This window comes from Mirounga leonina, unplaced genomic scaffold (genome assembly GCF_011800145.1).
Source record: "Mirounga leonina isolate KUSES-001 unplaced genomic scaffold, KU_Mleo_1.0 Mir_174, whole genome shotgun sequence".
NCBI lineage: Eukaryota > Metazoa > Chordata > Mammalia > Carnivora > Phocidae > Mirounga > Mirounga leonina.
Window position 1 is genome coordinate 80226596 of NW_023270451.1, and position 12928 is coordinate 80239523.

Here is a 12928-nt window from a genome sequence, read left to right on the forward strand (position 1 = left end):
AAGGCCCTGAATAATCTGGCCTTCGCCTATCTGCAATTTTATCTTATAGCATTTCTTCTCCTTATATATGAAGATCCAGCCAAACTTGCTTCTGTCAAACTTTTTAAACAGAACAAGTCCTTTCTTTCTTTTTTTATTATGTTATGTTAATCACCATACATCATTAGTTTTTGATGTAGTGTTCCATGATTCATTGTTTGTGTATAACACCCAGTGCTCCATGCAGAGCATGCCCTCCTTAATACCCATCACCAGGCTAACCCATCCTCCCACCCCCCTCCCCTCTAGAACCCTCGGTTTGTTTTTCAGAGTCCATAGTCTCTCATGGTTCGTCTCCCCCTCCAATTTCACCCCCTTTATTCTTCTTTCTATTTCATTTTCTTTCTAGAATGTTTGTCTCCATGTCCTGCCAAGTTCTTCACATAACTGGCTCATTTTAAGCTCAAATATCACCTCTTCAAAGAGCCTTTGATTTTCCTATCAAAAATTTCTTCCCCCAGTTACTCTCTATCTTAGCACACTGTTTTTCTTCTTTAGAACACTTGTTCATTTATTTATTGACCTTGTTTTCCACGACAAGGCAGGGACTTGGCCTAATCTGTTCACTGCTACATTCTCAGGGCCAAACATAGTATATGGTGCATTGTAAGCTCTTTTCTCTTTCTCTCCCCCCTCCCCATATAATTGTGCATATATACACAATGTACATATTTACATATATGTACAATTTATATATATTACTTATATGTATATATATTTGTACAGGATTTATTAACCACAAAAAGATTGGCATATCACTAAAAATATCTATTATACCACAGAATAAATATGAGCTAGATATATTATTTATTTAACCTAATGGATAATACTTAATGCATAAGAGGCTTTAGGAACACCCGGCCACTCCATGAACTCCCAGGCATTGACACCTTACATGTTGGAAGCCACTTACATAATAGAAAATATTCTTGTTTTAGGAGTCAATAGCCTGACTTTCAGTACTGAAAGGAAACAAACTCTTATATTGTTTCAAACACTATTTGTGAAAGAGCAATAAGCTTCTCTCTTGGTTAAACCATTCTCATCTAATCCCCCCACCCCGCCAACCTTTGGTTATACACTATCCAACCTTAGTCTGAATTGCCACATCAGCTAAGAAATGATGATGGCCCTAGAATGACTGTAGTAGAGAAGCCCAAAAGTGAAAGGATTTGGGATATATTTTGGGGTCAGAATCAGCTCTTCTTGGTCATGCATTAAATATGGGGTATGAGAGATCTGACTCCTACATTTTTTGCTTTTGCAATGAGGTATATAGTAATTTTATTTACTGAGATGGGAGAGGCAAGTGAAGGGGGAGGGAAATGAATTTAAGAGGAATAATATAAATGTAGGGAATATATGTATAAATGTGGGCAGGGTCAAAACTTCACCTGTTTCCTCTTACAGTGTTCAGCTGGACCTGAAAATTAAATTAACGTAACACCAATTAACAGGAGAAAAGCATACAGATGTACTTAATATAAGTTTTATGTAACATGGGAGCCCTCATAAGGAAATGAAGACCCAAAGAAGTGGTAAAACCTAAATGCCTTCAAACTAGGTTGAACAAAGAAAGGCAATTGTGGAAAAGTAAGTAAAATGTATGCGGAGGCTAACAGAAGATGAGCTATTTTAACAAGGTCTATTTGTACGGAATTCTCTCTGCCTCTACTCTGGGTCTCCAGTGGTGAGAATGTTTCTTTCCTCCTGGGACAGAGAGGGTAGCTTTCTCATGGGAGTTTTAGCTCCTGCTTTCAGGAAGACAAGGGGAGGTCAGAGTGCTCTTCCTGAACCTGCTGCTTTTCAAGTGCCTTTAATTCAAAATATTCCCTTATGCCACAATGGCATATTTGGGATGTCATGGCCTGCCACTCCTCAATGTTTAAAAACCTTACCTTATCTACTGTAGCCTTGGATTATGTGTATTCAATCAATAAATTACAGAATTTTGGGGGCCTGCCAAAAAGAATGTTAAAAACTGATCCTGTTTTCTGTAAAAGATTTTTATAAATAGTAAGACATATGTTCTTAACCAAGAAGACTCATTATCTCTAAAAAAAAAAAAAAAAAATCTCCAAGTAAATCTACTAAATTTAATGCAATACCTTTCCAAAATCCCAACAAAATTTTTACGGAATTTTACCAAACTGATTTGTAAGTATGCCAGGAGAATAACTTTTTTTTTTTTTTTAGAGATAGAGTGTATGCAGGAGCAGAGGGGGAGGGACAGAGAGAGCAGGAGAGAGAGAATCTTAAGCAGGCTCCACACCCAGGGCAGAGCCCAATGGAGGGCTCGATTTCTTGACCCTGAGATCGTGACCTGAGCCGAAATCAAGAGTTGGACGCTTAACTGACTGAGCTACCCAGGCACCCCAATAACATTTTTTTAAGAAGGTCAATAAGAAGAGATTTTTCCTAGTAGGTAAAGAAAATTATGTCATTACAGTAGTTTTAAAAAGGTAGCATGAGGGGGGTCAGTGCCTGGGTGGCCAGCTGGTTAAACATATAAGTCCTGATCTCAGCTCAGGCCTTGATCTCAGGGTTGTAAGTTCAAGCCCCATGTTGGGCTCCAGGCTGGGAGTAGAGCCTACTTAAAAGAAAATTTAAAAAAAAATTAAAAAATTAAAAATAAAAAAAATTAAAAGGTAGCATGAGCATAAACTTTGATAGAACAAAATATAGTTCAGAAATACACTTAGATATGTGGGAATTTAGTCTACAATAAAGGTGACATTTTACATTAGATGGAAAATATAGTGATAAATTTAATAAATATCTTTTTAAAATAAATATCTTTGATGTAGTTATCTATACATGGAAATGAATAAAAATAAATTTCTGCTTCATACCATATAAAGATAAATTTCTAGTGTATTAAAAGCTAAATATAAAAGTCAAATCCTTTTTGAGTAAGGATTTTAAAAAATAATATTTAGATGCGGAAGGTCTTCTTCAGTAACTCACAAAACTCAGAAGTCAAATCAGATTTGACTAAGAAATTTCAAACTTCTATAAAGAGAAAAACAACCTAAAGAGACCAGCAGCACATGGGGAAGAAATCTTTGCAGCATAAATATCAAACTTACTAGCCAGAACATAAAAAGAGCTTCTGCCAATCAGTAAGACAAAAAGGAAGCAGTTCAGGGAAGGAAAAAGAATGCTGATAAATACATCAAAGATACCCAACTCTATAATAATTATGGAAATACAAATAAAAACAATAAACCTTATAAAATTAAAGAATGGAAAAAATGAATAATAGTGTTTAAGAGGACTTGGGGAAATGGGCATTTTCATACACATTTATGTATTATAAGTGGGTAATTCCTTTTCTGATAGTGAATTTGATCACTTCTATCATTATTTTAAATGCACATTCCTTATGATCCAGCTCTTCTACTTCTAAGCCTCTGCCTGAAAATAGTACTTGCATACTTTTTAATGATGTGTGCACACAGATGTTACTGTTGCATGGTTTAAAATGGCAAAAAGTTAAAAATGTCCAAAATAGAGGGATGACTGAATAAATTAACTTAAAGAATACAATATAATCTGATGCAGTGATTAAATGAAATGAAGCAGATCTCTATATACTATAGAAATTGACAAACTGATTTTACAATACGTATGGAATTTCAAAGGACACAGAATAGCCAGAACAATGTTTACAAAGAAGAATAAAGTGGGAGAAAATATCTCTAAAAAAGGTAAGATACAGGATAATATGCAGAACAATAATTTTTAAACTATAATGTTCTTAAAATTCACCTGAGGGGCTTGTTTAAAAATAAAGATTTTTGAGGACACACTCCCAGAAATCCTGACAACCCAGGTGATTTGGATGGATTGACAACCATCCTTCAGAAGCACCATCCCAAATTCATGCTTTGTTTTTCAGTGGTTAAATACATATGCTCCAGGGAATAGACAAAGCTCACTTAAACAGCATTCATGTTATAGTATATACTCATATGTATTTCTATGTACTATGTTTCTTTTGCCAGCTATGCTCTGTTTCAAACCACAGACCCCACCCCTTACCCACCTCTATCTTTTGGTGAATATGAGACTCACTTAGGACATCACTCCAATTCATAATTTTTGGTCATTTTTAGCATGAACATAAGTATATTTTAATTAAGTACTTAATTAGTATATTTTAATTATATTAAGCATATAGTATGATAGTATATTTTCATATATTTTAATTAAGTATTCAGTAAGCATATTTTAATACTAAAATTTAATGTAAGACTAAAAACTAGATATTAAAATAGGCTCAATTATTAAAATTCTGGACTAGTCACTGTAAAACTTAGATCTCATGTTTGATTAAAATCTTTCTTCCTCTCCCATCTCCCAAATGAGACTTGTGGGGTTAGCAATATTAAGTGCAGGAGAAAAGCATTCTGCTCTCTCACAACTTTCCCTTTCCCACCCTTCTTTGGGATTAACACTCAACTTTGGAGCATGAAGAGGGAAGAATAGACTGTCAAGATGATATTGCTGTCTTTTTCGTTGGTTATCATGGGCTTTTTTTTTTTTTTAAGATTTTATTTATTTGCGAGAGAGAGAATGAGAGACAGAGAACATGAGAGGGAGGAGGGTCAGAGGGAGAAGCAGACTCCCTGCTGAGCAGGGAGTCCGATGCGGGACTCGATCCTGAGACTCCAGGATCATGACCTGAGCCAAAGGCAGTCGCTTAACCAACTGAGCCACCCAGGCGCCCTATCATGGGCTTTTGACTGCTTGCAGACATCAGTGTGAACTGAAAGTGATATCATCACACGACATTGATAAAGCAATCAATTCAAAACAGCTCCTATAGGCATAGCCTGGTACCACACACTGCAGAGACCCCCCCCCGCCCCCCCCCACACAACCAAGCCTATAGTCCCTACCTTCACCTACTTACAATCTGGGCCTATCTGTAAGCAGAGGATCCATTTTCTGTACTTCTCAGGAAGTAGGCACCAAAGGGCTTGGTCATGATGTCCTCAACTCCAGAACACGCCATACTGCCACACGGTTTGGTTTGGGTTTCTCAGGAGCAGAACCTAAAATGGGGATTTGGGGTATAAGTACAGCTGGCCCTTTGACAACATGAGTTTGAACTGCATGGGTCACTTATTTGTGGATTTTATTTTTATAAATACAGTATAGTCCTGTAGATGCATTTTCTCTTTCTTAGGATTTTCTTTTTTAAAAGATTTTATTTATTTATTTGACAGAGAGATAGAGTCAGAAAGCACAAGCGGAGGGGATGGCAGAGGGAGAAAGAGAGAAGCAGGCTCCCCACTAAGCAGGGAGTCAGATGCGGGGGCTCAATCCCAAGCCCCTGGACCCTGGGATCATGCCATAAGCCGAAGGGAGATGCTTAACCATCTAAGCCACCCAGGCACCCCTCTTTCTTAGGATTTTCTTAACATTTTCTTTTCTCTAGCTTACTTTATTGTAAGAGTATAGTATTTAATATATATAACATACAAAATATGTGTTAATCAACGATTTATGTTATCTGTAAGGCTTCCAGTCAACAGTAGGCTATTAGTAGCTAAGATTTTAGGGAGTCAAAAGTTGTATCTGGATTTTCAACTACAGGGGAAGTTGGCATCCTTAACCCCCACATTGTTTGGAGGTCAATTGTTTTATCTGGATATACAGAAGCACTTGTCAAGAGTGAAGCTATTAAAGAAGGGGCTACGGAAGGGTGTATAAAACAGGTATCTCTATGGGACACTGGAGCTGCATCCCATGGAAAATGCTAGGGAACAAATTCTTCAGGGTTGTACCACTTATGGGATATTTATACATCAACTGTTATACATCAATTGTTTCTTATTAGTATATAGAATATAATTTATTTATTTATTTATTTATTTTTAAAGATTTTATTTATTTATTTGAGAGAGAGAATGAGATAGAGAGCATGAGAAGGGGGAGGGTCAGAGAGAGAGGCAGACTCCCTGCTGAGCAGGGAGCCTGATGTGGGACTCAATCCCGGGACTCCAGGATCATGACCTGAGCCAAAGGCAGTCGCTTAACCAACTGAGCCACCCAGGCGCCCGAATATAATTTATTTTTTAAATTGGTCTTGTTATCCTGTGATCTTGTTAAATTTACTTATTAGTCATTTAACATTTTTGTAGATTTCTTAGAATTTACAGATCATGTTGTGTGCAAATCTGATTATTTTGCCTGTAATATGGTTTTATTTCTTCCTTTCCAATCTGTATGTCTTTTATTTATTTATTGTTATTTTTGGCCTTATTGCACTGGGTAGGACCTCCAGTATAATTTCAAAAGGAAGAGACATCCTTGCCTTGTTTCAAATCTTAGGCATAGATCATTCAGTCTTTTACCATTAATTATAAGGTTATGTGTAGGTTTTTCATAAATGTGCTTTATTGGGGTGAGGAATTTTCCTTCTATTCCTTAGTTTGCTGAGATTTTTACTCTACATGAGCTAATTTTGTGAAATGACTCCCCCCACCCCACTGGTTAAGATTATACGACTTAAGATTTTATGATTACATGACTTAAGATTACAATTATATGGTTTTCCTACTTAATTCAGTTAATATGACAATCATATTGCTTGATATTAAAATGTTAAGCCAATCTTAACTCCATTAATTGGTCATGATGTATTATCCTTTTTATATATTATTAGATTTGATTTTCTCATATTTTGTTAAAGATTTTGCATCTATGATCATGAGTAAATATTAGTTAATGTTATGCCTTTCCTATAAGAGGTTTGGTTTTAGGTGAGGGCCTTCAGCTGTGCTGCCTTGGGAAAGGGATGAGGTGGGTAAAGTCAAAGTGTTCCTCATACCCATCCAAATTCATATTTTTTTGCTCTAATGGTGTGCTGGATCTTGTCCTCTGGAAACCTGTACTTCCACAGATGCTCTCTCAGATGTGGGTGATTATCTAAGACAGTGTTTTCCAGGGGCTTCCAGATCATGGCTGAGCAAGGCTGGAGCTGGTTCATGAACAGCTGCAGATTCCACACCTGCCCCTGGTGGTCTGTCTGCCTATTACCCCATGCATGGGTAGGCAAGATTCCTCCTGGATCCCTTGGTATATGGTGCTGGAATCCCACAGCTCCCTCAAGGGCACTTTTGTCTGGATGGATTCTAAATTTTTGTTCAGGGAGGGGGACAAATATGAGGGACATCTTATGCCACCATGATGCTGACATCACTGTGAATTTTTCATTTCAGGTATTGTATTTTTCAATGCTAGAAGTTCTGTTTTATTATTTAAAAAATATCTTCCATTTTCCTATAAAGCCTTGAGCATAATTATAACAGCTTTTTAAGAGTCTCTATCTTCTAATTCTATCATCTCTGCCATTTGGGGATCTTTTTATAGCCTTTTTTTTTTTTTTTTCCTTCCTGCTATGGGTCAAGTAATTCTGCTTCTTTGCATGTCTAGGAATTTTTGGTTAGGTGCTAGACATGATTGTTTTTGTGTAGTTGAATTAATTTTGGTTTTTTTGTCCTTTAAAGTTCTTGAACTATGTTTTGGTGGACAGTTAAGTTACTTGAGGATCTGCTTCATTCTCTTGAGGTTTGTCTTCAGGCTCTCTTAGAATGAGTCTATAGTACTGCAGCCTTTACTCTGGGTCTATTGAGTCCCAGTACTAAGGCATGACTCTTCTGAAGTCTCTAGCGAATGTCCTGTGTATTTAACAGGTTTGTCCCTCTCTGGCTGATAGGAATTCCAATCTCCCCCAACCCTATTTGAAGTCTGGGAATTTTTTAGTTTATAGTTTTCTAGATGTTGTTTTTGGCTGATCTTGTAGAGTTCTTACTTAATGCACAACCAGAATCGAATTCAGACAAGGACTTGACGTGATCTCTATGCAGATCTCTGGAGCTCCTTTTCTGCATGGTTCCTTGGTACTTTGCCCTGAAAATATCAGCCACCTTCACCTCCCCAAAGTTTATGTCTCTCTTTTCATCTCAGTGAGGCAGACTTGTTTTGGTTTGTTTTGTATCTATTCTGTAATATGGCAATTACTTCCAGATAGAAAGCTGAAATGATCATAGGGCTCATCTTATTTGTTTCTCTTCTCTCAGGCATCACATTTCTGCTTTGTTTCAAATATTTTATACAGTTTTCTGATTGTTTATGCAGGAAAGCTGGTCTTGTGCCACATATTTCCTTATGGGAGGAAGTTCTTTTCATAAAGTTGAAAATTAAAACTTAAATCCCAAAAAGTTCTTTGGAAGGGCTCATCTTATTTGTTTCTCTTCTCTCAGGCATCACATTTCTGCTTTGTTTCATGTATTTTATGCAGTTTTCTGGTTGTTTATGCAGGAAAGCTGGTCTTGTGCCACATATTTCCTTATGGGAGGAAGTTCTTTTCATAAAGTTGAAAATTAAAACTTAAATCCCAAAAAGTTCTTTGGAAGTTTTGTGCTCATGATGAAGAATTTTTGGCTGTTGATCCATAGGATAGAATGGGTGATTGATTTCATTACCCTTCCTCATTCAAGCCATTATCTGTAGAACCATTCTTTGGGGCATCTCACTTTGAAATTCAATTATTCCTGAGTCAGATCTTTTTTGGTTAGATGTCTCTAGAAAATAAATCATTTAATTTTCTATGTGGATGGTCTAACAATTCTCTTTTCAGTTTTACTTTTTATGCTGCTTAACCATATTCTGAGGATATTTTCCATTAATTTTTTTATATTTTCAGAATCATTTTTTTCATTCATTTTCAAATCCAACTGATGTTTTATTCATACCACTTTATACTATTATGACATCCATTCTTCCTTTTACTTTTTCAGTTATTTTAAGCTTATTTTATAGTCCTTCTCAGATTGTCAAGTCATCTGTAATTTTTAAGTCTTAATTTTCCTATTGCTTCTACTGACTTTTTGACATTGTTATTTGTTTCTTTATGGTTTAAAATTTTTGATTATATGTAAACAGTGGTTGTGTTTGCTTATGAAAACATCCTTTGGATTTCAACATTTCTGAATGAGATTTTACTTTAAATTTTCAGTTTACAGTTTTTGCACCAATGTGTGGCAGAAATTTCAGGCTAGTCTCTTCACAGCTGGTTTTTAATTGCCTTTCTCTTCAGTACACTGACTGAAGTACAAGGAAGCTACCTTATGGTTTTCCTGGTTGAGTTCATGAGTGGAAGTGGCAGGCCCACCACATGAATCCCAAATATGCTTTAGTGTTCTGGTCCCCAACTGTAAGGTCCATAGCAGGGTCTGAATCCTTATTAGTAGCAGCTGAATCATCATGCACATGTGTGTGTGTATACACATCTATACACAACATACATATACATACACAAAACAAATACATTTATGTATACATATTCACACACTTGTATATTTAAATATATCTAACATTTCAGTATATTTATGGTGGGAGGATGAGTCTTCTATATCCGTTTAGCTGACATATAAATAAAATGTACCTAAAATTACTTTAAAATGTGGGAATTTCTACGTATGCATGTGTGCTGTTGTGTGAGCAGAGGAGAAGATAAAGAAGGAGCCGTTTTCTTTTGAATAACAGAGGAAACTTAGCATCCTTAGTGATGAATTTACATGCCTCCTACACTTCAGAAATACTCTTCCCTTTTAGTCCAACTCCACAACTTCTCCCTTATACACTCTCCTCCAACTACACACCCAATCTTTCACTTTGTGTTTTCTAAAAATTTCTCCAACTCATTCACTGCCTCCTTATTTCAGGCCTCCATCATATTTCACTGGACTCAGGCGATATCCCCTGAAAAAAAAAATCTGCATCCAGTCTTCTCCCCACTCGCTCCACCCAGATGGCATAGTTCTCTCTCTTAAACAGTCTAATTATGTCACTCCTCTGCCTAAAATGACTAATGGTTTCCAGCTACTCTGGAGATAAAGACCAAAATCTTTAACGTGTCCTAAAAGACCCAGAATGTTCCACTCCTGCCTCATCCTCCAGCCTCACATACCACATTTCTTAGCATGCTGACCTTTCCGTTTCAGTTTCTTGAGTTCCTCCCAATTTGGGGCCTTTGTCTATACTACTTGCTTGATCTGTAATGTTGTTCTGGAAAATTATAATTAAATACTTATTCTTGCAATTGCTTGTTAAATGTCTATTTTCTCCTCATAGACTGTAAGTTCCATGAAGACAGGAACCAATCTTGTTCCAGCTCTCAAAAAGCTTGTTCAACAAATATTTGTTGAAGGAAGAAAGGAAGGCAGAACAGAAATAAGAAAATGAAATATCAAGAGCCTTAATTTGAATCAACTTTTGTTAAAGTGCAACTGATCCAAGTATAAACAAGAGTAGGGATGCCTGGGTGGCTCAGTTGGTTAAGCGTCTGCCTTTAGCTCTGGTCATGATCCCGGGGTCCTAGGATTGAGTCCTGTGTTGGGCTCCCTGCTCAACGGGGAGTCTGCTTCTCCCTCTGCCTCTGCCACTCCCCCTGCTTGTGCTCTCTCTGACAAATAAATAAATAAAATCTTAAAAAAAAATAAACAAGAGTGAATAATTGACCATACATTATATTCCAGTTTCAATAGAAGAGGAAAAATGAAAACCTTTTCTCAGAAAAGAAAGGAGACATTTAAAAAGAGGAAACTGAGAGCAGAAGTCAGCTTATGGACTTTACTACACTTCATGTTTTAACTCATTTACCTACCATGGAGTGAACGAAAAAGTTCCAACATGAGATCCTGAGATAATTTCCTCTTGCCACTACAAATATAACCAACTCTCCTTAGCGTGATTTGTCATAGTTTTGGAACATTGTTTTAGTAATGGTGACTTAATACCTTTTTGTGGTAATTTATAATGAAAAATTACCAGTTTTTAAAGGTTATCTTTGTGGGGTTTTTTTTCTTTCCAAAGTAGAGCTTTTACTTGATATTCTGTTTTTCAATTAATAACAGTATACATTCTGGCAGCCTTACGGATACTTACAGTAGAGGGCAGTGGAGGAGCACATCTCAGGATGAAAATCAAGGGCGGCATCCAAAGTCCCTTTCTTAGGGCTCCCCTTGGAATGATGTGAGGCTAGGTCACTTGAAGGAAGACTTAATCAATTTGAGAAGCTACAAGTTGAGGAGAGGTAGTAAGTATAAAGTCACTAAATGTCTCAAAATTTGGAATACCCACAGAATTTTAAAGGTGTTGCTCTTAAAAGGATACGTTTTAAATTTTACTCTCATGACCAGGAATACACAGACTATTATTGGCAACAGCAGACTCTAGCTTTTCTTATTTTTTCCTTAATAATTCACTCTTGCTTTTATTGAAAACACTGAAGTGATGAATTTAAACAGATTGGGTTTGTGTTCATTACATAGGCAAAGGGAGTTTAAGTATGAACTATAAACATTTCTAATCTTTTCTTTTTTTTTTAAAGATTTTATTTATTTATTTGAGAGAGAGAATAAGAGAGAGAGAGAGAGAGAGAGAGAGAGAGCATGAGAGGGGGGAGGGTCAGTGGGAGAAGCAGACTCCCCGCCGAGCAGAGAACCCGATGTGGGACTCTATCCCGGGACTCCAGGATCATGACCTGAGCCGAAGGCAGTTGCTTAATCAACTGAGCCACCCAGGCGCCCAACATTTCTAATCTTTTCAAAGATCACACCTACGGGACTTATTTTTACATTACGTGGTCTAATGTTTTCCTCATTTGGTTGAGTGAACCAGGAAGGTTACTGAATTTAGAGAAATAAAGTCTGCAGTACTGTATACCTTGCATTATGAGCCAGGGAAAGGGACTCGTGGAGGCATGTGCCGAATGATTCCAAAGATACTTCTACTGACTGAAGCAGGTCAGTGCAGTGTTCAGCGAGGATGAGGCCATCAAGTTAGAATATGTAGGTTCAATGGGATTTATATAAAGCCCTAAAGTCTGTACAGCTTGACAGAATGGAGCTATCATTTTTTTAAAGGTTCCCTGTCACAGGAGGAGGTAGAAGTTGAAAGACAGCAAGTAGGATAGCCTGGCTTATACACTTGGGTGACTTCTGGGTCAATCTCATGGGGAGTTACTATTAAAAGCCACTCATACCTGTGTACTTAATTAGAGGGAAGTTCATTGGAGCATGGTGCTGTCCATAGTACCTGGAAGACTTTGATAGCTCCGAGTATGAAGGCAAACCACAAAATAATCATATATCAGATTATTGATCATAATGTAATTCCATACTCCATAGAGTCTAAGATACATTTTTTTTTTCTTCACAAAGCTGTACCTCTGACTGTGGAGATATCTATAATTAATGGCAGATTGTAACCATAGTAGGGCAGGAGAACAGTTTGCACTGCCTGTGAATTCACAGTTTGGATATAGCTTTTTTTTTTTTTTTTTAAGTGTATTGAGAATTATTGTGCACACAGAAAATCATAGAAACAAATGTGTGACATATGATTAAATATGTCTAGATAAGGCTTAAAAAAAGACCTTTCAATAAGTATCAAATAACAATTCCAAGGGAGAAGAAAATTTTGTGCTGTAGTTTAAGTAGTATTTTGTTTTCCTTAGTGACAATCAGCAGTATCTCAATCACAATCAGCAGTATCTCAGATTTGATAAAATGTGACATTTTATATCCATTTTATGAGTGTGGAATCTGAGCCCAAGAAAGTCTAAGAAGAGTTTCCTAGGGTACACAATAGAATATAGTTCCCCATCTATCGTGAGTCACCACATATTCTAAATAAAGACGTTAAAAGCAACTACCTCACTTCTTCATTCTTACCTTCTCTGCCAATGAAAACTTTATTAGCAACTGCTCATATGCTTGTGAGTATCAGTACAAAAAGAAAATTATGCCTTCATAAAAAAGAACCCAGAATGCCTGTTTAGAACAGAAGAAGCAATTAGTACTATGATAGG